The sequence below is a fragment of the Zalophus californianus genome, chromosome 1 (genome assembly GCF_009762305.2).
Source record: "Zalophus californianus isolate mZalCal1 chromosome 1, mZalCal1.pri.v2, whole genome shotgun sequence".
Lineage (NCBI taxonomy): Eukaryota > Metazoa > Chordata > Mammalia > Carnivora > Otariidae > Zalophus > Zalophus californianus.
In genome coordinates this window covers 113813050-113838359 of record NC_045595.1, presented here as the reverse complement: position 1 = coordinate 113838359, position 25310 = coordinate 113813050, and positions in this window count along the sequence as shown.

Genomic DNA, 25310 nt, shown 5'->3' with positions numbered 1-25310 from the left:
AAACTCACCTGATCTTACTTTACTCCTTGCGACCACCCACAAAGGAGGACACAGCAGCAATGATTCCAAGTTCTGCAGAGGGGGTGACTGATGGCTCAGGGTTCCCCAGCTGGTAAGTAGCCTCGCTCGGGTGGAAGCCAGCTCTCCATGACTGTGCCAGCTCTTGCTGGGGACCACACAGCCTCCCTTGCAGTCCAGTCCCAAGTCTCCTCTTCTATTAATAGAGAAATGGGAGGGGGGTGGATGTTGTATGAGATAGCCATCATTTTCTCTTTCAATTCTAATATTCTGGGCACCTTTTCTATTTGTAATTCCACCGAGGAATTCAGCAAGTTTGTAAGTTACATCCTAGCTTACTCATTTTAGAAAATAAATTTTTCATTATTCACTCTCAAGCTGGTCATTTGTTTTTTCAGAAGCTGCTGTCTCCCCATGTGCAGAATCCAAAATGGCAATCAGAGTCGTAAGAGAGATGAAGGTGAAGAACAGACCAGAAAAGGAATAACTATTTTATTGGTCAGCTGGCCAAGGGGCAAGACAAAAATCAGTTACAAATAACAGTGGCTTTTAACTCATTGAGTTAACTTTTCTCTTATCATCAAGATAAAACTCAGATTGAAGATGTCCAGAGATAGGATAAGTTTTAGTTTCCAGAAAGTTCCCTTCAGCATCACACGGGTAATGGTTTCCCACTAGTTATCCTATTTATCTGGCTCTTAAAAATATCAGTTGCAATTAGAGATCCTCAGAAAGCCTCAGAAAAGATGACCCTTTAAAAAGTACATTTCATCAAGTGGGAGCTTCTTATTTTTTTTTTTTTAAGATTTTATTTATTTATTTGACAGAAAGAGACACAGTGAGAGAGGAAACCCAAGCAGGGGGAGTGGCAGAGGGAGAAGCAGGCTTCCTGCCGAGCAGGGAGCCTGATGCGGGGCTCGATCCCAGGACCCCGGGATCATGACCTGAGCCGAAGGCAGATGCTTAACGACTGAGCCACCCGGGCGCCCCTAAGATTTTATTTTTAAGTAATCTCTACACCCAACATGGGGCTCAAACTTACCATCCTGAGAGCAAGAGTCACATGCTCTGCCGTTCAAGCCAGCTGGGTGCCCTAAGTGGGAGCTTCTGGTCTTCTCTTGTACCCTTGTATTCTCTAGGTCCCTGTCAAAACTTTCAGAGCTAACTGGTGTAACAAGATAATGACACTAGCTCAAATGATTTCTGTTTCCTCTTTACCTTGCTTTGCAAGGAGAATTTTATTTTTCCGTACTGTGTGAGCAAAGTTTGAGAATCTGGGAAGATAGCCAAGAAATGTCGCCCTCTGAAAAACAAAAACTGTGGGAATAAGAATGACATAACCGACTCCTGTGGAAATAACACATTTAAATGATGATGGGTTAGTGGGATGCGTTTGACCAGAGCAATGTTTCTCAAAGTGAATTGTAAATAGAAACCTACAAGAAAGAGTTTCATGGCCAAATAATTTCTGCAAGTACTGAATTAAATAATGTTGAAACACATTCATTATTGTAGGGTTTCTCAGAACCTTTAATGTATTGATATACATTGTGAACTTTGAAGAGAAGCAATAGTATGTAGTATTTTCCAAATGTGTTTCACTATTGAATCATTTTTTTTTTTAAAGATTGTATTTATTTATTTGAGAGAGAGAGAGAGAGAGAGCATGAGCAGGGGGAGGAGCAGATTCCCCGCTGAGCAGGGAGCCTAAAGCTAGATCCCAGGACCTGAGGATCATGACCTGAGCCAAAGGAGACGTTTAACCAACTGAGCCACATTCCAGGTGTCCCATGGAATCATTTTGTGTAGACAAATCTACTTTGGCAAGCTCCATACTGGAGTATTTTCTTAATTTCAACAAGGGATTCTGATTTTCTGCTTGTATATATTTTTATAAATAAGTTTATTTCTACAAATATTTATACAAGTAAGTCTATACACAAGGTGATTTATACAAATGAATTATAACATGTCTCAGTGTGCGCTGTACTCACAGTTTGAGAAGGAGAGCTGAAAAAGAGAATTGGATAGGAGGGAGAATTTGTGCCAGGCCTTCTAGGTGTTTCTCTATAATGGGTTGGTACTAGTTTATGAGGGCTGCCATCACAAAGTACCACAGACTGGGTGGCTTACATAACAGAAATTAATTTTTTCCTAGTTCTGGAAGCTAGAAGTCTAAGATCAAGGTATCAGCAGGGTTGGTTTCTTCTTCCTGGGCTTGCAGATGGCCCCCTTCTCCCTGTGTCCTCACGTGGTCTTCCCTCTGTGCTTATTTGTATACTAATCCCCTCCTTTTATAAGGACACCAGTCCTATTGGAAGGCAGCCCACCCTAATGACTTCCTTTTACATTACTTACCTCTTTACAGGCCTCACCTCCAAATATAGTCACACTCTGAGGTACTGAGGGTTAAGACTTCAACACATGAGTTTTGAGGGGACACAATTCAGCTCATAACAGTGGACTAGCAACATAAATTCCCAAGAGCTGGCTACATATTCCCTAGAGACCATAACATTCTTTGCACCCCATCCCAGTCCTTCTTGAGCAGGCTTTTGAACCCCAGATGAGCATCAGAGGATGTTCCAACTGGGAGGAACCAGCCTCACAGCCAGGCACAGCCTCTTTGACCATTCTATTTCCTAGGAAACTTAATACATTAGCTTGCTGGTTGGTGAGCTAATCTCCTGATGTTTGGTTAAGATGACTCAGTTTCTCTGGACCTGATCACACCTAACTGGATGGATAAAATGTGTTTTTTAAACTAACAAAGCGGGGGCCAGATATTGCCCCTGCTGTGCCTCTACCAGGAGAGCCAAGAAAAAGGAATGAGCTCTGACTGAGGGTCAACTATGCAGCAGGGACTGACTATGTACAATAATAGCTCACGTGTCCTAAACTGCATTGGGCATTTTCCATCAGCATCATCTCATCTTTTGCTTACGATGTTTCTTTGAGATAAAGGTACTATGATTACCTCTAGATTAAAGATGGGGAAATTGAATTCTACCTCTGAAACTAATAATACAGTAAATGTTAATTAAATTGAATTTAAATAAAATTTTTTTAAAAGATGAGGAAATTGAATTCTAAAGAAGGTACTTATCAGTCATACAAATAGGAAATAATATGAAGCTTCCAATGCTCTTAGCTACAATCCCACATATAGTTCATTGATCTCACTTGATTTTGGAGGAGCAAAAATGGTTCCTCTATCCTCTTATGTTCTGGAACTTGAGCCTGTGATTTAAACTGACAAAAGACAAACAAGAGAGAAGCAGACAGATTTTATTAATATGGTTATACGCATGGGGACTTCACAGGAAGGATGTGAGAACCCAAAGAAGTTGTTAGCTTTGGGGGCTTATATATTATTTTAACAAAGAATGATAAATTGTGGAGAAGTGATTAGATAAAGGAAAAGGTATTGGGGCTCTGAAGGACGGTCAAGTGTGGGAAGTTGACTAGGAACTGTGTGGTAGACAAGTGTTGTTAAGTAAGATTTGCTATGCTGACAACTCCAGGCGCCCTCTGCAGTGATTAAGCTCTTTCTCTTCCTGCTATGGGAGAGAGGAATAGCTTTACAAATGGAAGTTTATATCACTTCTGTGAAGGGGAATTTATGCCCTGCTTTTAGGTAGAGAGGGAGGGCAGAGAGCTCTTCCTATGTCTGCTATTTCTCGGTTGCCTTTAGCTTAAAATAATAAAAATAATCCTTATGCCAAAGTGGCTTATTTCGGGATGAAGTATCTGGATCCCCTTCAGTTTCTACAATCGTTAGAGACAAGGAAGGAAAATGAAGGCAAAAGTCGTCCAGGGTGATGAGGTTAAGAAGCAGAAACTAGACTGCAAGCTGATCTTTCTGACTTCAGAAGCACCAGTATATGTACTATATAAATAGAATTTTGTAAATAAACATTTTGTTTCAGAACTGTTTCAGATTTACAAAAAAATTACAAAGAGAGTATAGAGTTTTCATATACTCTGCACCCAGGTTCCCCTGTTATGAATGTCTCACATTAATTAGTGCGGTACATTTGTTACAAATAACAAATCAATACTGATATATTATTATTAACAAACCAAAGTCCATTCTTCATTCAGATTTCCTTAGTGTTTATCTAATGTCTTTTTCCTGTCCCATGATCCCATCCAGGATGTCACATTGTGGTTAGTCCTGACTCCTTAGACTCCTCTTGTCTGTATCAGTGTCTCCGACTTTCCTTGTTTTCGATGGCCTTGACGGTTCCGAGGAGTACTGGTCAAGTACTTTGTAGATACTTGGGATTTATCTCATCTTTTTCTCATGATTAGACTGAGGTTACACGTTTTGGGAAAAGGCCACGGAGGCAGAGTGTCATTTTCATCACATCATATCAACAGTACGCCCTATCAACAGGACTTATCACTGTTGATGTATGTCAGGTTTCTCCACTGCAAATAAAGAGAATTTTTTTAACTGCCTTTTCCTCCTGGATATTACTTCATTCTCACATTTCTGTACAGCAGCAGCCTGCAGTCCTGTGCTTTTACAATAACTCCATTGTGTTGATGTACCCTGTAGTTACTGCTTGTTATTCTACTATTTACGTGAGGGATTCGTTCTTGCTTTTGTCCTTTGTGAGCGAGTTTTCACGCTTGCGTGTGTGTGCGCACCCACGTGTGCGTGTGTGTGTGTGAATAAGAGTAAGTGGCTTGCTGGTGGTTTGTTAATTCATCTAAGGACTTTGCTGACCAAAATCTAAGAGTTGTAAGAGGGCTCCAGACCAGTGTTGGAGCAGTAGTAACAAGCAGAGGGGACTTAGGAAGTGACCACGCTGGGGCATGGAGGGGAGGTGGGAAGGTTAGAAAAATTTCCTGTGGGCCTCAGTTTTCTCAATGATGAAATAAGGTGGAAGAGATAGATTCTGTGAATTCCAAGGTCACATTTCACTCTGAAACCACGGGTCTGCGGTCGGAGGGCAGGAAAATAAGGTGGGTTCTCTCTTCCTGTATCAACTTAATTTCTTTAGTAGTTCATTACAAGCTAAAGCATTAAAAAGAATCCTGATTCCTAATCCCTGGAGGTATTTCTTTGGCTGGAGTCTCTGGTTTAATGAAGATGTAAACATTCTTGTGGGAACAGATCCCAACTCGTTGCTTCGCCCACACTTGCTTCCACGGAGAAGCTCTGTCCCGTTCATTCTCAGCCTCTGCTGTGTTTTCTACGTCTTTCTTGCTCCTTTGTGTACAGCTGCGGTGAGAGAGACTTAAAAGGTTTATTGTTCATCCTCCAGGACCATTTTTCTAAATCGAGGTGGGAACATACCCAGTACATAAACCCCTTTTTGGCCAAAGCTGTCCCCATTTCTGCATTTATTTTAAGGTAAAAGTCAAAGTCTGAAAATTTTCATTCTTGCATTGTGAACCTGAGAAAAATCACAGTTCATTTTTTTGTGTCCTTGGTCATCTGCCACAAAATAAAAGCTTGTGGAATTTATGCCTTTTGTTTTTTAACATTTCTTTAATTAAATCCTATATGCTAACTCAGTCACACTAAATATTGTATGCTGTTGCAATATTTCCTTTTTCGACAAAATACCCTAACACTCTTCTATAGGACAATTAATTTTTGTATGTTAACAACTTATCCATTTTAACAGGCATTGAATATGCTGCATTTTGACTCCTGGTAGAAAAGGAAACATCTAGGAAAATGTCATCATACCCCAGTTTGTCTTGCACGCATTTCCTCTCCTGAGTGGAGAATTAAGTTTAAATGGAGAATTAAGGTTATTCTTCTATCTGTTTTTCCTTGTTTTTCTGTAGCCCCATTTAAGGAAAAAAACCTTTCATTTTGTGTTGTCAATTCCTCTGGGTTCACTTACATCAGCTTTGGCTGGGTTGATGTTTAAAACATTTCAGAGGGGTAAATAATTTATTTGAAAGCTAGTGGAGAAAGGCACTTAGAAAAGTTAAATCAAGTGAGTGAATTTGAAAGAAAAGATGTCACTGGGAACCAAATAGCTTAAAGGCGAGGGAGGGATCTCCATTTCAAAAGCAAAAGTAAATGTCATTTAAGTGTTACCTTCATCCATATCTTTTCATGAATCTTGTTTGAATGTATCAATAGAGATGTGAATATGTCCGAACAAGTAAATATGTCTTTAAAATGTTTGCTTAAAGAAATTCTTCTAGGCTTTGATACTGTCTTGTGACATGTTTATATCATATTACCATTGTGAATAGATTCACTAGCTCTTTAAATCATTAAATACCTTTCATGTTCAACTTGTACAAGTTCTCTGGGATTTTGCAAACCTATCCTGGACTTTTTCTAATTTATTTTTATTCTAGACTCCCTATATCTTATTCTACTATAATCCTGTCTAGAACTGATTCTGTTATATTTAACAAATTTTCAACTTTGTAGCAACTTTCATTGGGGAGGGTGGTCTGTCCTTAAAAGTTTTTCAAGAAACATTCTTGTTGATTTGCCAGAAAAAGCCCGAGGTCCTGATTGAATGATTTGTCCCAAAGCACTCAAAAGGAGGAGCTAAGTAAAAACCAGGTGGCTTGTTGGATTTTTAGTGAACAATGGACCTTCACTGGGCATCCCACCAAGCCTTCAAGTAGGCGTGGCTGGAATTGGAAGGGATCTCAAGCCTTACCTTTGCCCTTGGGAACTTATGGCTTAGTATGTTCTGCTTCTCATTTTAATGTCATGGCTTTTGCATATATTATTTACTTGAAAATAGTCCCAAAGACCAAAACAATTGAAAGGCAACTGAGTTTACTGTATTTTATAACTTGGAAGTGTGAAAAGATAAAAGATGCGGCCAAAATCTGTTCAGTGCAAGGTTTTGGCTCGAAACTGGCCAAACTGTGGGGTGGGAGAATTGGTCTGTGGATGTCCTTTTTTCTCTTCACCTCCCAAATGTAGTGCCCTCCTATAAACCCTCTCCTTCCTCTGACCAACTATGGCCCAATCTGTCCTGCATCCTCATACTCGTAAGATATCAGTGATTGATAGGGAACTGCTTAATTTGCTCCCCCACCACCCAACCCAAGGTGGCAGATTCTAAACATGATAGAACTCCCTGGGGAGCCTTTTAAAAATGCAGATTTTTGATGCCACCTTGTATGTTACGAATAAGATATCCCTGAGATGGGGCTTGGAAGTCTATAGTTTGAAAAGCTTCTCAGGCGATTCTGATGCACAGCCTTATTTGAGGACCAATTTGCAAGGGGTATTTCATTTGCATGTCAAGGGGATAGAACTAGAAGGCATCTACCACTGTTCTGGGAGAAGCAGAGAATGGAGATATTTGTGGGACCTGTAGCAAGAACAAATTTCCATGTATATTGTGATTGTGAATCATATGTATATATGATTGCAAATTAAACTGGTTTTTAAAAAGATTTTATTTATGTATTTGAGAGAGAGAGAGAGAGCACAAGCATGAGCAGGGGGAGAGGCAGAGGGAGAGAGAAAGGGTGAAGCAGACTCCCCGCTGAGCAGGGAGCCTGATGCAGGGCTCGATCTCAGTCCCCTGGGATCATGACCTGAGCCGAAGGCAGATGCTTAGCCGACTGAGCCACCCAGGCGCCCCCAAAATAAACTGTTTTTATACTATTCATTATTATAAACACATCTACATGCTAAAAAAAAAGTCAAAGCATACATTTGGATATAAAATGAAAAGTAACTTCCCCATGATGCTTGCAGGAACTTGTCTATTCTCATTCTTAACTATAGTCTATGGAGATCTGAAAAAATGCAGATGTCTGGCCCCTTCCCCAGAGCTACTGAATCACAATGCCTAGGAATCTGAGCAGCTGTATTTTTAAAATTCTATAGCAGATCCTGATGTGCAGCTAGATTTGAAATCCAATGGTTCATCGACTCCTTTATCACTTATTTATAAGGTTATCGGGTATTTGGTTTTGCTGGGAGTCTTTATTTTTATCCTAAGATCCCTCATCTTGGGCTCTAGGGAGAATTCACACAAATCTGGTCAAGAACCTACTTGCCCCACAACTGTGTTTGTGTAACATTGGATCTTTTTGGCTGTAGAGGAAGCATCACGCAGGAAACATTTGTGAAAATGTGATTGTGAAATCATGGTAAGAGTAGCAACATTAACATAAATCAGAAGAAAAAAAATTACCCATAAACCCTCCATCCACTGCGATATATCAAACTACTTTCATTTTTGCTCATGACTTTTTCTATCTGTGTAAGCATGGACATATAAACAATGGAAAAGTTGATGGGCTCTCCCATGTATGTTTGCATCTCTCTGAGGTCAGACCAAAGTCATGAAAGAGTTGGTATTTCCAGATGCTCAAGCAATTACCCCAAATTACTTGGCTTGGAACTTTCTAAAGAGATTTTTCACATCCTCTACCAGAAGCTAAATGGAACAGTGTTTTATTCTCAACACAGCTACTTAATATCCTCCAAGAATGTATTTTAAAGTTCTTTCAAAGCATGTTTTCCAAAAGTTTCAAATCTATCTTTTTTCTTTCTTTTATTAGAAGCTGATAAGTATCTAAAAGGTGATAGCATATTGGGGGCTTTGTCTTATAGTGTACAGCTCTGAGTTTGGATTTTTTAGGCCTTTATTTTCAAATCTAAATATTTCTGCAACTGATCTGCCTATAGGTCTAAGAGATGAAGGTGAAAATAAATATCTTAAAATCCAGAATTTCATTTTTTCTTTATTGTTTGAAAAACTTGATTATCCCCATAGTTGGAGTTTGTGCAGTGTATTTGGGCTTTTTTATCCTTAGATACATGGCTAAGCAATTTTATCAAATCCGCAAGGCTTTTGAGTAATGTGATTCCCTCAGGCTCTTTTTGACGCCATCAATATTTCATTGTTTACCATTTGCTTCATGGTTTGGCACTCTTCCTATTCTCCTCCCAACCCAGTAAAACTGTAGTTTGAGCTGCAGCTTCAGGGAGTGAGGCCAGTGAGGCTGGCTGGGGCCTTCTGAAACAGAGGCACAGGAACAGGCGTCTAAACCTAGTTTAAAATGAGCCCTTTGGACTCTGTGGTCCATGGAAGAGCGCTTTGGGAGCTGGAGTTGAAATATGGGAGACCACGTGTTTTATGCAAAGAATCTTCTTTGATTTACTTGGAACTTTGGTGTTTCTGACATAAAACTGTGACCCTTAGAAAATCGAACTGCATGGAAATCCGTTTAAGGATTTATAAGAATGTTCTCGACACAGACTCTAAAAACAATGTGTTTTTAATTGGAAACTGGTTTTGTAAATTTACAGGGTACTGTAATTTTCTTTGACTACTAGCCCAATAAAAAGTGGGATTTTTATTCTGAAGTTGCCTTGGGCATCCAATAAAAATGTCTTTAATTATCCCTGACTTGAATGGCTTTTGTCCCTATGTGCTGCACAATAGACCTTTATAGGCTACCTTTCATGCCAGTAATAAGAAAACTCTATTGTCATCCTCTGAATATGGCTCCTCAGTAAGAGCAAATTCATTTTGTCCTTTGACGCCAAAACTGGTACCTATCTCCCCTAAGGCCCTTTTCTGTCCTGGGGGTCAATGTGGTTGAATCTACCATGCATGCTGTCGTGATTATGTACTAATGGCCTGGGTGCAGTTGGGATACATGTTTTGTCCTCAGGAATACTCCCATACTGGGGCGAGATGAGTGGTAGTCCCACATAGATGTAGTATAGTCTGAGTACGCCATCAGGCCTACCATAGCCTTCTTCATCTTGGGGTGAGGCCGTTCCCAGGGGAGCTCAGCTCTACCATGTGATGTCCACTGCTTTATTCCCCAGAAAGTTATCGTCTTTTCCTATTCTGCTTAATACCTTGCCATCCACCAAAACAAGGGTAGTATGTATTTGTTCTCAGTACTCTGTGGCATATTGGGTATACCACTGCTATTTTGATCCTTATGACTGGAGCCCTTCATAGGCATTTGATCCTCAAGGTTTACACAGTAATCAGATGGCCAGAAGCTGTATACTACAAAATTCGATGGCCCAGTAGGAAGTATTTCCTGGAAATTCCTAACTTAGTGATATCGTTGGTAGTAGATGTAACCTGGAAAATAAGAGCCAAAAGATGTGGGAACATGGCTAGAGTTCTATTTGGTTCTTAATAATTGGTTCAGTTCATTATATCAGGTGACTAAAATGTCACCCAGAGCAATGCTAGTCAGATCTGCAGATTTCCACTTGTCCTTGTCAGACTCCCAAAGCAGAGATGGTCTTGGCAAGCACATGGTTTTACCCTTTCAGGCACCTGGTATAACTGTGCTAGGAGACAATGTTCTTCTGTTGCTTTGAGCCTCACTAATGGCATCAGTGCAATAATTGGATTTCTCCTGTTGCATAAACCCATTTATTCATTCCTTTACCCCCAGCTACTGTTTCTCCTCTCCATGTGTCATTTATTTTTACCCAAACTTTTCTACCATTTGAAGGGATGTGAGGTTCAGCCCCTGCTGATCCAGAGTGCTTCCCCCTCAATCCACTCCTCTTCATGCAGAGTAGGGTTACACAGGTGCAGAATGAGTAGGCATTGTAGAGCATTGAGCAACACAGCTGCACTCACGGTCAACCTGAATTTTGCCAGATGGAGTGAAGGCAAAATGCAGCCCATAGGCCCTTAGGGATTCTGACATACAGATTTAAAGGTATAGTTAGAGTTTCTTGGTCGGGATCATCTCGACTTCCTCCTGCTTTCGGTACTTACAGTTGCAGTCCTGGTCCCAGAATGATCACCGCCAGTTACGAAAAAAGAAAGTTGAGGTGATGTGGGAACAATTATATAGTCATCCTAGCACCCTCCCCACCCCCTATCCCCCAAATCCTCTGGAGAAGCAGAGAAATCTAATGAGTGGGGAGCCCTCCTTGGCTCCCCACACGTTGAATGTGAACACACACTCAGGAAGGTGTGTGCATCAGCTGTTCGTGCCGTTATCTCCCCAAATTTAGGCAGTAAATGTTCACTTGTCCCTGCCAGCTCTCTGTCAAACCACTACTCTGAGAATGGTAAGCAGCATGCTATATCCATTTGTGGGAGATCTCTTTGCCCACTCTTGGACACTATGGACCGTAAAGTGCATCCCTTGGTCTGAAGAAATGTAACTCAGGGTCCAAATTATATCTTCCGCTCTGGTCCTTTTATAGTGTTTTGAGCATTTGCATTACCACTGGGTATGCAAAGCCCAGTCCAAATTAAGTGTCTGTTCCATCAGGACCAATTTATAGGCTCCTAGCACTATTGGCCCCGACTCAATGTAGTCAGCTTGCCAGCTGTGCTCATGAGTCTTCTCCCTGAGGATCTGCCCCCCCAGCTGCCTGTAGTTTCTGTCTTCCTAGCTGGCAGAAAGGACAGTGCTGGTTGGCATTTTGTGCCTCTGGGGGTGCAAGGGGAACATGCTGATGACCAGCCCATCTCTGTGTTGCTGCAGCTCCCCCCTCCTTGGACCCAGTTGAACACCTCAGGTGAATGAACCAAGATAACCACTTGCTGATTCCAATCACCTTCCAATCTAGGAAAGAAGTTCTTCTACTGGGCATTGACATGTCCTATTTAATGCACCCTTTAAATTCCCATAGGGCTATGTCCCATATGGACATCCACTTAATAATTTGATTTTTCATTGTCCATCTGCCAGACTGTATGGCCAAGCCCATGAGCCAGACATGCTCTGACTTCGGGGTTCTCGTTGTTCAATTCCTCCATCAATGCAAGGAAAATAGATGTAATCCAGCCCACTGTGCTGATTGGTTCTCACCTTCTTCAGTTATAGTTTTTCACCAGCTCGTCACAGTCCACAGCCTTCCAAATAGGACGCTGCTTGTACTGTAAACTGCCATTCATAAACCACATAGCTTTTTGTTGGTCATTCAAGAGTCATTCTTATGACATCACCAATGTGTCAATAGCATCTGGCAGCTCCCCTGATGATCCTAAAGTTGGCTCTGTAGAAATGAGGCTACCCACTCCTGAATACAATGAGAACCTCCTTTCATTCCTCCAGGAGCATGTTCCTGAGTAGACCATTTCCATTTTATTATGAAGCTCTTCATGGTACTGATTTCCTTATTGGAATGTTTCTGTGACATCACCCAAGATATTATGCATATTTCAGGTTTCAAGATTATTTTGGGTCCTTCACTCACAGACACAGTTTCAGTTAATGCCCAATAATAGCAAGCCAATATTCATCTCTCATATGACATGTACCATACTGCTGCATCTGGAAATTTTCTGTCCTCAAATCCCAGCAGTCACCCCCAGCAAGGTATTCAGGGGCTATTGCCATAAGCTCTAGTCTGTGTTAAGTGTGAGTTTGCAGATACTTCCAAGATCATATCTCAGTGTGAATCATGAGGGCCCAATATTGATCGGGCTATCACTTTTTGCTACTGTGAAGTCTCCCATGCAAACACAGCCTTCTTTCAGGTAGTTTTATGATGGGAGCGAGCAATGCTCCCAGACGTGGAATCCATGCCCTCCACATCCAAGCACCACTGCAAGCACTTAGTTCCAGGGGTAGGCAACGATGACTGTTGGTTTTTAGTTGTCTGTAGAATGTCAAAGTTGGGCTCCTGCCCACGTTTACTCCTAATAATATTACTTTTTGGTTGGGCTCTGGGATCTTTGCTTGATTTGTCAACCAGTCTCTGTTTGTCATGTGTGTCACCCTTTCATTTAAGTAGTCTTGGCTCATTCCTCAGGGTCTGATACTATCATGATATTATCAATGTAGTATATTATCAAACCAAATTATGGCAGGAAGCTAGTGAATTCGAATAACCCTGTAGCAATGCAGTGATTGTAAACTGGTATCCTTCTCATATGAAAGCAAACTGTGGTTGACTCTTTTCTGAGACTGTGATCAAGAAAAGAGCATTTGCAAGATCTAGCACCAAGTCCCAGTATCTTCGGCATATATTTTTTGCAGTGTTGAAACCATACCAGGGACTGCTAATGTTTTGGTGATATAGTACTTTATTCAAGCCTTGATAATCTGCTGTTTGTCTCTATGAGCCATTTCTCTTTCTCATGGGCCACTCAGGGCTAACCTACAGAGATGTCATTAAAGTGGAAATCTCTTGTCTACTAGGCATCCAAGAGTTGTGTCATATTAACCACCTGTGTGGGCAACAGCAAATCTATAGGTTTGCATTTAGCATGTCCAATTAATAATAGCCAAAGGTACACTTACATGCCTTTACTTTTATAATACAAGATATAGGAAGTGTTTCCCAGTCAGACATATACATCCCCATCATACATCCAGATAAAGGGGATACAACTATCCCACATACTCTGTTCAGACAATCCAATTTTCATCCAAACTTTCTACCGTTGCATCCCCCTGTGCTCCCAAGCTAACTGTGGCCCCCTTTAGGACCTCACCAATAGGTTTTGAAATTACACATTGGGATCTTGCATTAAGGAGTCCCAGAAATAGTTTTGTCCATGCCCTGGCCATTTTGGCCACACATGGGCATATGGCCTTGGGTCCCCAAGCTAGGGATCAGGCCAAGACACCCTGGTACTTTTATCAATCTTCATCCTGAGTAATTTGCCTGACCATTGCCACCAGTGATACGATGTCATGTTTTTCATTGTTATCTTTGCCTTCCAGCTTTTGAGTTTCCTCTAAACCAGGGTAAATAGAGTGGATTTGTTTAGAGCCCTTCAATGTTGGGGCACCAGCAGGAGCTGCTATCAGTCCACTCAATCTCCCATAGTGGAACATTAAGATCAGTGTTTCAACATCATCAGTGTCCTCCATATTCATTCCATTTCCTAATAACTATTTAAAGACTATCCTGCTGGGACTCGTTCCTTGACTATCCTCCTTTTCCCCCATTCTTTGGTGAATGGGCCTAATTTTCTTAGACTACAGGTAAGCTGAGAAAACAATTCTGATATGGTTTCTTGGACTGTTGCTTGCCTTTGCAATAGTATGTTTATAGGCGGTATCTATGCAAAAGGGGCTCCCTTAATCACAGCGTTTGCTATGACCTGGGTAAGGGGTATATTAAGAGGATGAACATCCTGATCATCATAAAGCCAAACCAGCATGGATTGCCAGTGCAGCCTATGAGCTGCCTCATCTGGGCAGTTCCATTCAGCATTTAAGGATTGGGACCACCAATGTGCCTTCTCAGGGTAAACAAAGTTTACAGTGGCTTTTTTCCAGTCTACCGGGCTAGCTGTCCCTTCTGGAACAGGCTGCTGTGTTTGGAGTGTGTACCGCCATGTCTGGTTGTTCAGTAGTAAGTGGTGGGTCCCGCATCAACCAAACATGCTCTTGTACTCTGCTGTATTCAAAATCAAGAAGACTGTTCCTCAGTTAATCACTCGCACAATCTATTTTAGTAAAAGTTCTTCAGGAAGCTGATGGTATCGATCTACAAAATGAGACAGCTCCTTCACACCATGTCCTCTGGTTTAGTAGTTTCTTGGTTTTGCATACCCTCCACACCCCCTTCCCTCCACCATTTGGACTGCTTTCTTGGTGTCCAGAGGTTGCAGAGGTGTTAAACCGTTGTTCGAGCATAATTTGTCCCTTTGGTCATGGCCATGAGGCTAGCAACCCTAGCTGTGACCAGCCAAATTCGAGTATGGCCCAGCACCAGGATTTGCCACAATGCTCCCCTTTACTTTCACTTTAATTATTACAGGTAAAAACAGCCAAGGGATTGTATATTAAACTTCTTTCCCATCCTTTTGCATTTTTTTGTGTGTGTGTACCTAGTGAAGCCAGCTCTTTGGGCCAAATTTGGTCTACCATTTCTTTCTCTTTTTTTTTTTTTAAAGATTTTATTTATTTATTTGACAGAGAGAGACACAGCGAGAGAGGGAACACAAGCAGGAGGAGTGGGCGAGGGAGAAGCAGGCTCACCACCAAGCAGGGAGCCTGATGCGGGGATCGATCCTAGGACCCTGGGATCATGACCTGAGCCGAAGGCAGACGCTTAATGCCTGAGCCACCCAGGCGCCCCTGGTCTATCATTTCTAAATTCCATTGGTAACCTTTATGTCCAGTAATTGATGGCATGTAGCTGCTGTCTCCTTTCCATTCTGAGAAATGAGACAACTAAAGTGCAGAGAGGTTTGCCTAAGGTCACAAGCAAATGAATGACAGAGCCAGTATTTGAAACCAGGCTTATCTGATGTCAAGGCCTTGCCCTTAACCTTTAGCCAAACTCCCTCATATGAGCAGATTCCAAACCCTGGAAGCCAGAAGCTTCTCCTATTCCACTGGGCTTTTCTTATATTATCCCATAGGGATTCCCTCTTCCCAACCATTCCCTTCTCTTCCTCTTTTTGTGATGGGCAGTCCATTCAGTCTTTGTCTGGGCTCTCTTTGGGCCTCTTCTTTTCCCACCCCAGGGCCTCTGTCGGGCAGGAAGTGGCAGTTCAAATAGATCAGTGATTCTTAAAGTTGGCTGCAAGTTGGAATTACTTTGGGAAACTTTAAAAAATGCTAATGCCCAGGGACGCCTGGGTGGCTCAGTCGGTTGGATCATGATCCCAGGGTCCTGGGCTCAAGTGCCCTGTCGAGCTCCCTGCTCCGCCGGGAGTCTGCTTCCCCCTCTGTCCCTCCTCCCCCTCATGCTCTCAATCTCTCTTGCTCTCAATCTCTCTTGCTCTCAATCTCTCTCTCAAAAGAAAAGAAAAGAAAATTGCTAATGCCCAGTTCCACCCTAAAAGGTCTGATTTAATTGGTTGATTTCGGTCTTAGTTTATTCAGGCTGCTAAACAGAATGCCATAGACTGGGTGGCTTATAAAGAGCAGAAATTTATTTATCATTCCAGAGGCTGGGAAGTCCAAGATCAAGGCACCAGCAGATTCAGTGTGTGGTGAGATTTATAGACCTTCCTGATTTATAGACGGCTGTGTTTTTGCTGTGTCCTCACATGGTAGGAAAGGGTGAAGTAGCTCTCTGGGACCTCTTTTAGTGAGGGCACTAATTCCATTTAAGAGGGCTCCACCCTCATGACTTAATCACTTCCCAAAGACCCCACTTCCAAATACCATCACATTGGGGGTGAGGCTTCAGCATAGGAATTTTGGGGGCATACAAACATTCATTCTTTAGCAGCTGTTTGTGGGTTGAATGGTTGCTCCCAAAAAGGTGTGTTTACTTCCCAGAACCTGTGAATGTCAGCTCTTTTGGAAAAGGGTCTTTGCAGATGTAACTAAGCCAAGGATATCAAGAGGAAATCATCCTGGATTATCCCAGTTGGCCCTAAATCCATTGACAAGTGTCCTTAGGGAGACACCAGGGAAGAGACAGATGGAGGAGAGGAGGAGACAGCTTGAAGATGGAGTGGAGATTGCAACCAGGTGGACACAAGCCAGGGAACACCTCAAGCCACCAGAGGCTGGAAGAGACAAGAAAGAATTCTCCCCTGGAGCCTTTAGAAGAAGCGCAGCCCTGCTCATACCTTGATTTTAAACTTCCAGCCTCTAGAATGGTGAGAGAATAAATTTCAGTTGCGTAAGCCACCATGCTTGTGGTAATTTGTTTGCCAGTCAGGGGGAACTAACACAGTTGGGGTGTGCCTGGGCATCGAGTGTTTTTGAGAGTTCCCCAGGTGATTCCAATGTGCAGCCAGGGCTGGAAACCACTGGAATAGGGCATTTTGAGAGTGTCTCCCCTGGCAGTTTCCCTCAGCTCAGGGCTTCTGCCATATCATGATGTCTTCTTAATTACATTTGTGTTGTCTTTTAGTGGAGTAAATATTTGATGCCCTGTGGGAACAGCCAGGATATACAAAATCTATAGTAAGGAAATCCAAAGTTTTACGCACAGGTATTTTGGTATCCGTATCTTAAATGCACAACCTGATGCCAGAATTTTTTTCTCGAAGGCTGTTTGGGCTGTATCTGCAGTGTTGTTTGCTGCTGCGTTGTTGGGTTTCTGAGTTATCCTGCCCCCTTCTTCTGCCTTCCTGTCTTCCTCCTGCTGCTTGTCTCTGGGCAGTTTACTTTACTCTAGGGCTCCTCAGCACCTCTGGAAACCTGGCCCGAGGAAGGAGAAGGACCATGCCAGGTGCTCTGTCTGCAGGGCTGAGGAAATGTTGTGTGGAGCGAGGAGGAAATGGTCACTGTGAGCTTTCTGGGATTTTGCCCCTTCTCCACATCCCTGCACAGGGAGATATGTTTCCGATGTACAGACACCTTTCCATATAAACCTTGAGAAAGAAGATGTTGGGGAATGATAGGGATACGTGTATTCAAGTACAGAGACTTTGTTACTCTTTTAAAGGCATGGGGAATAATTGAACTGACAGTTTGAGAGCTTCCAGGGGGTTGGGATTCAACACAAGTTTAATAGTCTCTGAAGCTGTGATTTCTCCACCATATCCTGCCTCTTGAAAAAAATACATGGCTACGTAACAGTATATATACTGATACTGATGTGTATGTGTATTAATACATTCCACAATGTGGATGACACAAACATGATGTAAACTGAAAGAAGACACAAAGAAACTACATTATGTATGATTCTGTTTATATAAAATGTCCAGGGGCGCCTGGATGGCTCAGTTGGTTAGGCGTCTGCTTTCAGCTCAGGTTATGATCCCAGGGTCCTGGGATCAGGTACCATGCTGGGCTCTCTGCTCAGTGGAGAGTCTGCTGCTCCTCCCTCTCCTTCTGCTGCTTCCCTTGCTTGTGCTCTCTCGCGCTCACTGTCTCTCTCAAATAAATAAATAAAATCTAAAAAAAACTTTAAAAATGTCCGGAAAAGGCAAACCTGTAAAGATAGAAAGTAGATTAGTGGTTGCCTAGAGTTGGACGTGGAAATGGGTATTAACTGTGATTGGGCAAGAGGGATCTTTTTGGGGTGATGGAAATGTTCTAATGGGTGAAAATGTGATGGTTGCACAACCTGGCAAGTTTACTACAAATCATGGAATTGTACACTTATAATTATTTTACCGTATGTAAATGATACCTCCATAAACTTATTTAAATATTTATATGTAATATCTAATTTAACCCTGTTACTATCAGAGTGCATGTTAAATTTTGTAATCTATAGTGCAGCACACTTGTGGCAGAGCCTCATTTTCTCTGAAGGGGCTGGGCATCATGCACCTGCCTAATCCTGTGAGGTCGAGAGTGCAACACCTGCTAGAGGAATCCCAAGCCCAGGGAGTTTTTCTCACTAGGTCTTCAGGATAGTCTAGGGCCTTTCTCCTGCCAGAGAGTTTGGAAAAGTGACAGTGGTTTTCTCTTCTTTCGATATCCTATCAGGATATGTACAACAGTTTTATTATAGTAATAATATAGAAGATTTTCCGCAAGAAAATCATTAAAACCATACTACTTCTTTTTTTTTTTTTTAAAGATTTTATTTATTTATTTGACAGAGAGAGACAGTGAGAGCAGGAACACAAGCAGGGGGAGTGGGAGAGGGAGAAGCAGGCTTCCCGCTGAGCAGGGAGCCCGATGTGGGACTCGATCCCAGGACCCCGGGATCATGACCTGAGCCGAAGGCAGACGCTTAACGACTGAGCCACCCAGGCGCCCAAAACCATACTACTTCTGTAGACCCTAAGAAGGGTCTTGGCTTTACTTTCTGTATCAGTCAGGATGGACTGGGTTATGCTGCAGTAACAAAAGTCATCCAAATTCCAGTGGCTTAAAAGAATAATAGTTTATTCCACACACTGTATGACTTTGAGGGTTGGTGGGGGGGCTTTGATCCGTGTCATTCCCTATTCAGGGACTCAGGTTGACAAAGTCTCCACCATCTAAGACATTGCCAGTGTCATGGTATGAGGAAGAAAATATGGAGAAATACACATACTGGTTCTTAAATGTTTCTACCCAGAAGTCCCAAACATTTTTTCCACTCATGTTTTATTGGGCAAAGCAAGTCTCATGACATCACCTAACTTCAAAAGAACAGAGAAGTGTACACCTCCTTCCTGTTGGGAAATAGAGGGGAAGGGAAAGTGGGTGAGCAATAATTATGCTTGTCACACCCACTTCCACCAGAAGAGGCATCCCAGTGGTAAGGACTCACAAGCTGCCCTCTGCTGGGTGAGGGTGACCATCTGTCCCCTTTTGCCTGAGGGGTTTCCTCAGGATAGGCACTTTTAGTGCTAAAACTGGGAGAATTTCAAGCCAGTTGAGATGGATGGTCGCCCTAGTTGAGTTTTGCCTTGAGTTGCACATCATGGGTATGAAGGATGGAAAATCTCCTTGCCTATGAATACCACTTTCAAAAAATCTGAAAGTTACAGTCCAGGCCCTAGAGTAACCCAGCAAATCCTTTTGAGCCTTTTTTTTTTTTTTTTTTAAAGATTATTTATTTGAGAGAGAGACAGAGAGAGAGGGAGGGAGGGAAAGTACAGAGGGAGAGTGAGAGGGAGAAGCAGACTCCCTGCTGAGCAGAGAGCCTGATGTGGGGCTCCATCCCAGGACCCTGAGATCATGACTTAAGCCAAAAACGCAGACGCTTAAGTGACTGAACCACCCAGGTACCCCATCCTTTTGGACCTTTTAATTAAAAATTGAGGTTACTATAAAGACTGCTCTGAAAGTTCTCACTGGTCCCTAGCTCTAAGAGGGAGTCGGAGTACTTGTCTCCTTGGGCAGGGTCTGGACACTTCCCTTGCTCATTCAAAAGTCATCACCAAGTTAGTCCATCCCATCCTGAGAGGGTTACCTGCAATTGATGAAGCTTGAGCCTCAGAGCTGCTCACTTACATGGGCCCTTAATGTGTTTGCATGGTTGATGTGTGTGTGTGTGTTTTAAAGATTTTATTTATTTATTTGACAGAAAGAGACACAGCTAGAGAAGGAACACAAGCAGGGGGAGTGGGAGAGGGAGAAGCAGACTTCCCGCCGAGCAGGGAGCCCAATGTGGGGTTTGATCCCAGGACCCTGGGACCATGACCTGAGCTGAAGGCAGACGCTTAACGACTGAGCCCCTCAGGCACCCCGGGTCAATGTGTTTATATAAAATTTCCAAAGTAAAATATGTTTGTATTCCTTTTCTGAAAGAGAACTTCCCAAATTATATGCTCTCTAAGCCCCACAAAACCTGGATTAATTCCAGATTGCATCAGAACATGTCCACTATGCTCCTCATGCCTCAGATGGAAAAAGGGCATGACTTTGCTCAGGAAAACTTTCCTTATCTTCCTGTGTAGCCTTTTCCCCTATTGTATATTTTCAGAGCATCATGTACCTCCTATTCATAATGCTGGAGTTGCAATTTTAACATTGACTTGGGCAATTATGTGATTAAAGTCCTCTCCCTTAAGAGGTTGCCCACTCCAGGAAGGCAGGGCCTATCTCTACTTTCACTTGTCACTGTATCTCCAGTACCTACCAGGATGCTTGGTACGTGGTCAGAGCTCAGTAAATGTTGCATAAAATAATGCCAGAACACAGTGTATACTGCATGCATAAAAATTTATCTTAGTTAAGTTCATTTTGAAGAATTTGTTGTATGCTTACAAATATCTGGAGACAACCTGAAGTTTTGTCAAACTGAGGCTGAGTGTCATTGTTCTAGGCTACTATCTAGATATTGTATCTAGATAATGCAGGTTAACACACATCCAACTCTACTGTGGTCACCATTTCTACCCGGGGAAATTAAACCTCAGTTGTCCAAGAATCTGAAACTATCTAATCTTAATATTCCATTTAGCTCCCAGAATTCCTTGAAATAGTGATAGGAGAAAGCTCAGCAATAATATAACACCCAGCAAAATAATCCTTGTTATATGCTCACACTCTAATTCAAGTTTTGTAGCCATCATACAGTTCTCTTCATAGTAGCTCCAATCTAGTGCGTAAATCATGCAATCCTTTTCAGTATTAGCAGTAGTTAATGTTTATTGAGCACTTACTTTGTGCTGGGCACTGAACTAGTTACTTTATATGCACTAGCTAAATCCTAACAATATGCTTATGATCCTACTATTCTCATTGTACAAAGAACAAAACTGAAGCTCAGAGAAGACAAGTTACTTGTCCAAGGTCACAGTCACAGAGCAGTGAGGTTCAAGGAAGAGAAGACTCCTGGTTGTCCTAATAATCATTCTTCCTTTCTTTCTTAGTAAAATCTCTCAATTTTAGGCAAATAAATGAATGTGAATAAAATTATTTCAGTTTAGAGGGGATGGTGATAACATTTATTATCATATATTTGCACAGAGGGGCTTCATAATAATAAAAAAAGTGTAATAATCTTTCCTCCACTATGTTAGCTGAAAACTTATTTCCTTGGGCAGGTTTTGCCAAAGACATTTGACCTTGAGAACTCACCCAATTAAAAACCCTGTTGAAAAGTCTTTCACTTGATGTAACATCAATGACAAAGAAAGAACTGGAGTTAGTGGAATTCATAACAGATGATGAAGGAACCATAGGGTGTGACCTACTGTTAAAAGAGATAAAAGGTAACTATTGTGTCTTTCTAAAAAAAAAAAATAGAAAAGCCTCATTATTTAGGAACTCAAAATAAACATTGATTTTGAGAACAGAAGACCTGAATTCTGGTCTAATCATTGTCCTGGGCCTTTCTCTAGCTGCCTTTTTACCTCCTAGAATTGGACACGGGAACTCATAGAAGAATTTATAAAGTATGAGGACAAAGAACAAACAATTGAATTGGCGGCTATTTTAATTCTTCAAAAATAGTTCAGAAGAAACGTTTAACGTCTTCTCAGTCACTTTCTGCAGATGACTGTAAACAACGAAACAATTTTAGTTTAGTCAGTTCTTCCATCTGGGTTCCTGTGGTATTTTTTATTGCTCATTAATATTCACACCAGCACTGATATTAATTATTAACTTTTCCTGGCGATAGTTTTACCATACCACAAGGAGAGAAAGGGGATTGCTGATTCTGGGGCCCACAGGATCGTGGTGGGTGATTCAGTCCACCAGGAAGCGTATTTGTGCAACAATGCCGGAGCGATAAGAAATACCTTTCACTGGAATAACACATTACACTCTCAGTTTACTTTCACATGAATTAACTCATTTAACTGTGGTTCCGGGTTACCGTACCTGAAGCTCGAAGATTCCTGGTCTCAGCACTTGCAGACAGGTCACTTTGTGCCTCTCTTTTCCGACCTATACAGTGGAGATTATACTACCCTCCTTATCTATTACACAGAGTTGTTCTGTGGCTCAAAGGAAAACATGCTTTGCAAACTATAAAGCTCTGTGTAAATAGAAGCCATCATGCTAAAATAATACGAAAGGCGAGGGAACAGAGGCTGGATTTGCTAAAGGTGACTGGGGAGATAATGGCAGAGCTGGGCTCCACCATTCCTCCAAAAAGAAATACGTAGGAAGTGGAGATGTGCCATTTTTTACGGCCACCCAGCAGCTGAACCTCCTTGCCTATGTTTTGAAGACTCCCTCCCCTTCGGAGGCACACCCCTCCTGTCATTACTTAAACTGAAAATGCCAGCCCCTTTCCTGGCCTCCCCCAAGCTGGGGGCGGGGCGGGGGGGGGCAGGCTGTCACGTGGGCCCCAGCAACCTTCCACATCTCCCTTGTGCCTCGGCTTGGAAGCTAGAGAGATGAAAAAGGGACTGGACCCACACGGGCTCCAAAGGTGAATGCAGTCTGCTGCCCAGTAGCCGCTGTCCAGGCTCCTGTCCTCGCTGAGCCCCTCTGTGGAATGATTGGGGTATTGTTCCAGACAGCAATATCTCAAATCTGCTCTCTGGCCCTCTTGGAGAGTCTATGAACTACCCAATATCTTTATATCAGTGCTTCTTATAACTGCAGTGCTTACAGATCACCGGGAGGTTGTGTTAAAATGTCGATTGGGACTCAGTAGGTCTGCGTGGGCCTGGGATTCTGCATTTCTAACAAGTTTCCAGGTGATGCCGATGCTGCTGGCCCGTGGATCCCACTTTGTGTAGCAAGACCTTTACTAAATTTGTTTTCAGCTCAAACTAACATCCTGACCTGTACTTATGGATTCTGTCATCAAAAATGGGAAGACAGGGTTTATACGTAAAATGATAGTAAATCACACTAAAAGGAAAATTTCCAGTTTTTTCTGGAATTACAATTATCCTATTTCCTCCTAAAAAAAACAACCCAGATGATTTTTAATTTTAAAAATTAAGACGAGTTAAAATTGTGTTGAGCAATATTTTATTGTTCTGTAACAGCCCTAGAGTTCATCGGAGACATGATGATGTGTCATAAAACTAGATCTGGAAATCATCTTTGAGTAGTTACATCTTCAGGTGCATGATTAGAATGGGGATCTCAGGGGTTGTAGGAGGGAAGAATGATAACTTCCTAGCTGAAGTTACTTTCCTCAAATTCCTCCTCACATACTTTCTGTCTCAAAGTAAATGAAGCAAAGAGATAAAGTCTAGACTGCCAGATAAAGGCAGAAACAGAATAGTCCTCCCCAAAATATAATAACATTTGTTGACAACAGAAGCGTAAAGACTAGTGTGTGATCAGCTTGGGCTACCATAACAAAATGTCACAGCCCGGGCGGCTTAAACAACAGACGTTTATTTCTCACAGTTCTGGAGGCTGGGCAAGTCCAAGGTGCTAGTAGATTTGGTTTTTGGTGAGAGTTCTCTTCCTGGCTTGCAGGTGGCCGCCTTTTTGCTATTTCCTCACAAGATGGAAAGGGAGCTCTGGTGTCCTGTTTTTCTCTTTTTAAGAAGACACTTATCTCATTATGGGGGGGGGGTCCTCACCATCATGACTTCATGCACGCCTAATTACCTCCTAAAGGCCTCACATTCAGTACCACCACAACAGGGGGTAGGGTTTCAACATCTAAATTATGTGGGCAGGGGACACAAACATTCAGTCCATTACAACCAGATAAAGATTCTTCTAGATAAATGATTTAACTTCAGTGCTGGAAGTCTGTTAGTTCTGGGCAAAGGGCTGTGTTGTCAGTTGTGGTGTGTTTCACTGGAAGGAAGGTGTACTGTGGTGAGCTCCGACTGACAGTGGAGCCGGGGGGCAACACTCCTTTTCCATGGAAGCTGGAGGACTGCTTGTTTTGTCATTTGGAGAAACCGGTGCATAGCAAGTCCTAGGATGCCATGAAAAGCATCTTCAACAAAAAAACTGGATGCCCTCATTCTAGAAAACAAACACTGCAAGCTCTAAGGTAGCTCAGAACCCAAGAGAATATATTAATGGCCTTTAGGAAGAAAACCCAGAGTTGTTTGAATACATAACTAAAGACTTCTACTGGATAATGTCAGTAGCAAAAGAACTTCTTAGTGTTGATATCTTGGCTGCATCTGCTTTTCTAGGCCTGGTACAGAAGACAAGAGTCTATGACACAGAGAAAACAGATGTGGAGAGAAAACTGAGTAGTCTTTGACATACTTAAATCAGGAAATGCCTGATCTTCTCCTGTTTCACAGCTTCAAGGAACGATTCTCACTCTGATCTTACAGTATCTTTTTTTTTTTTTTTTTTTTTTTTAAGTAGGCTCCACACCCAGCATGGAGCCCAATGCAGGGCTTGAACCCACGACCCTGAAATCAAGACCTGAGCTGAGACCAAGAGTCGACTAAGCCACCCAGGTGCCCCTGATATTATAGTATTTAAGGAATTCTCCAAGATATCTTCAGGAAATCCTCTCTTCAAATCTTTCTCTACTAATACTCCATTCTCCAAAAATTAAGATAAATAAATTTACTTTTTAATCCAAAAACAAGCAGGACTCACATACAAATTTCATACTTAGTATCAAAATGAGACTAAAAATTATATAAATCAAATAGTGCTAAATATATAAATAACAAAATTTGTCCTTAAGATAGACCTTTGAGATACACTGTAGAGTAAAAACAAACTGAAAAGCAGTGCATGTGTCACACAATTTTTGAGACAAACATACATAAAAATGGCATTTTCTACAATATATGGGAAGGTTTGGGGAAAATGGTCTGGAATGAACACTCCTAACTGAGATGAGTATTTACCCCAGGGAAAAGATTAAACAACCACCACAAAACAAAAAATCCAAGCATGGACTTTACCATCAGGGGTTCCCAAGAATAAGCCTCATTTGGGCCTCAGAGAGGGAAGACACACCATCTTCATGGATTTAACCAAATGTGTTGGGAAAAATAATAAACAAATATATTTAAATAAAAGGAGAAGGAGATGGAAAAGTAATCACTTTATTGTGGTGTCCTCTCCCATTCAAATGATGCCTTGGCCTCCACTTCCTCAGGCAAAGAGAGGCCAAAACTAGAGTAAATTGAAGTAAATACAAGCAATTTAGTTCTTGGCCAGAACTT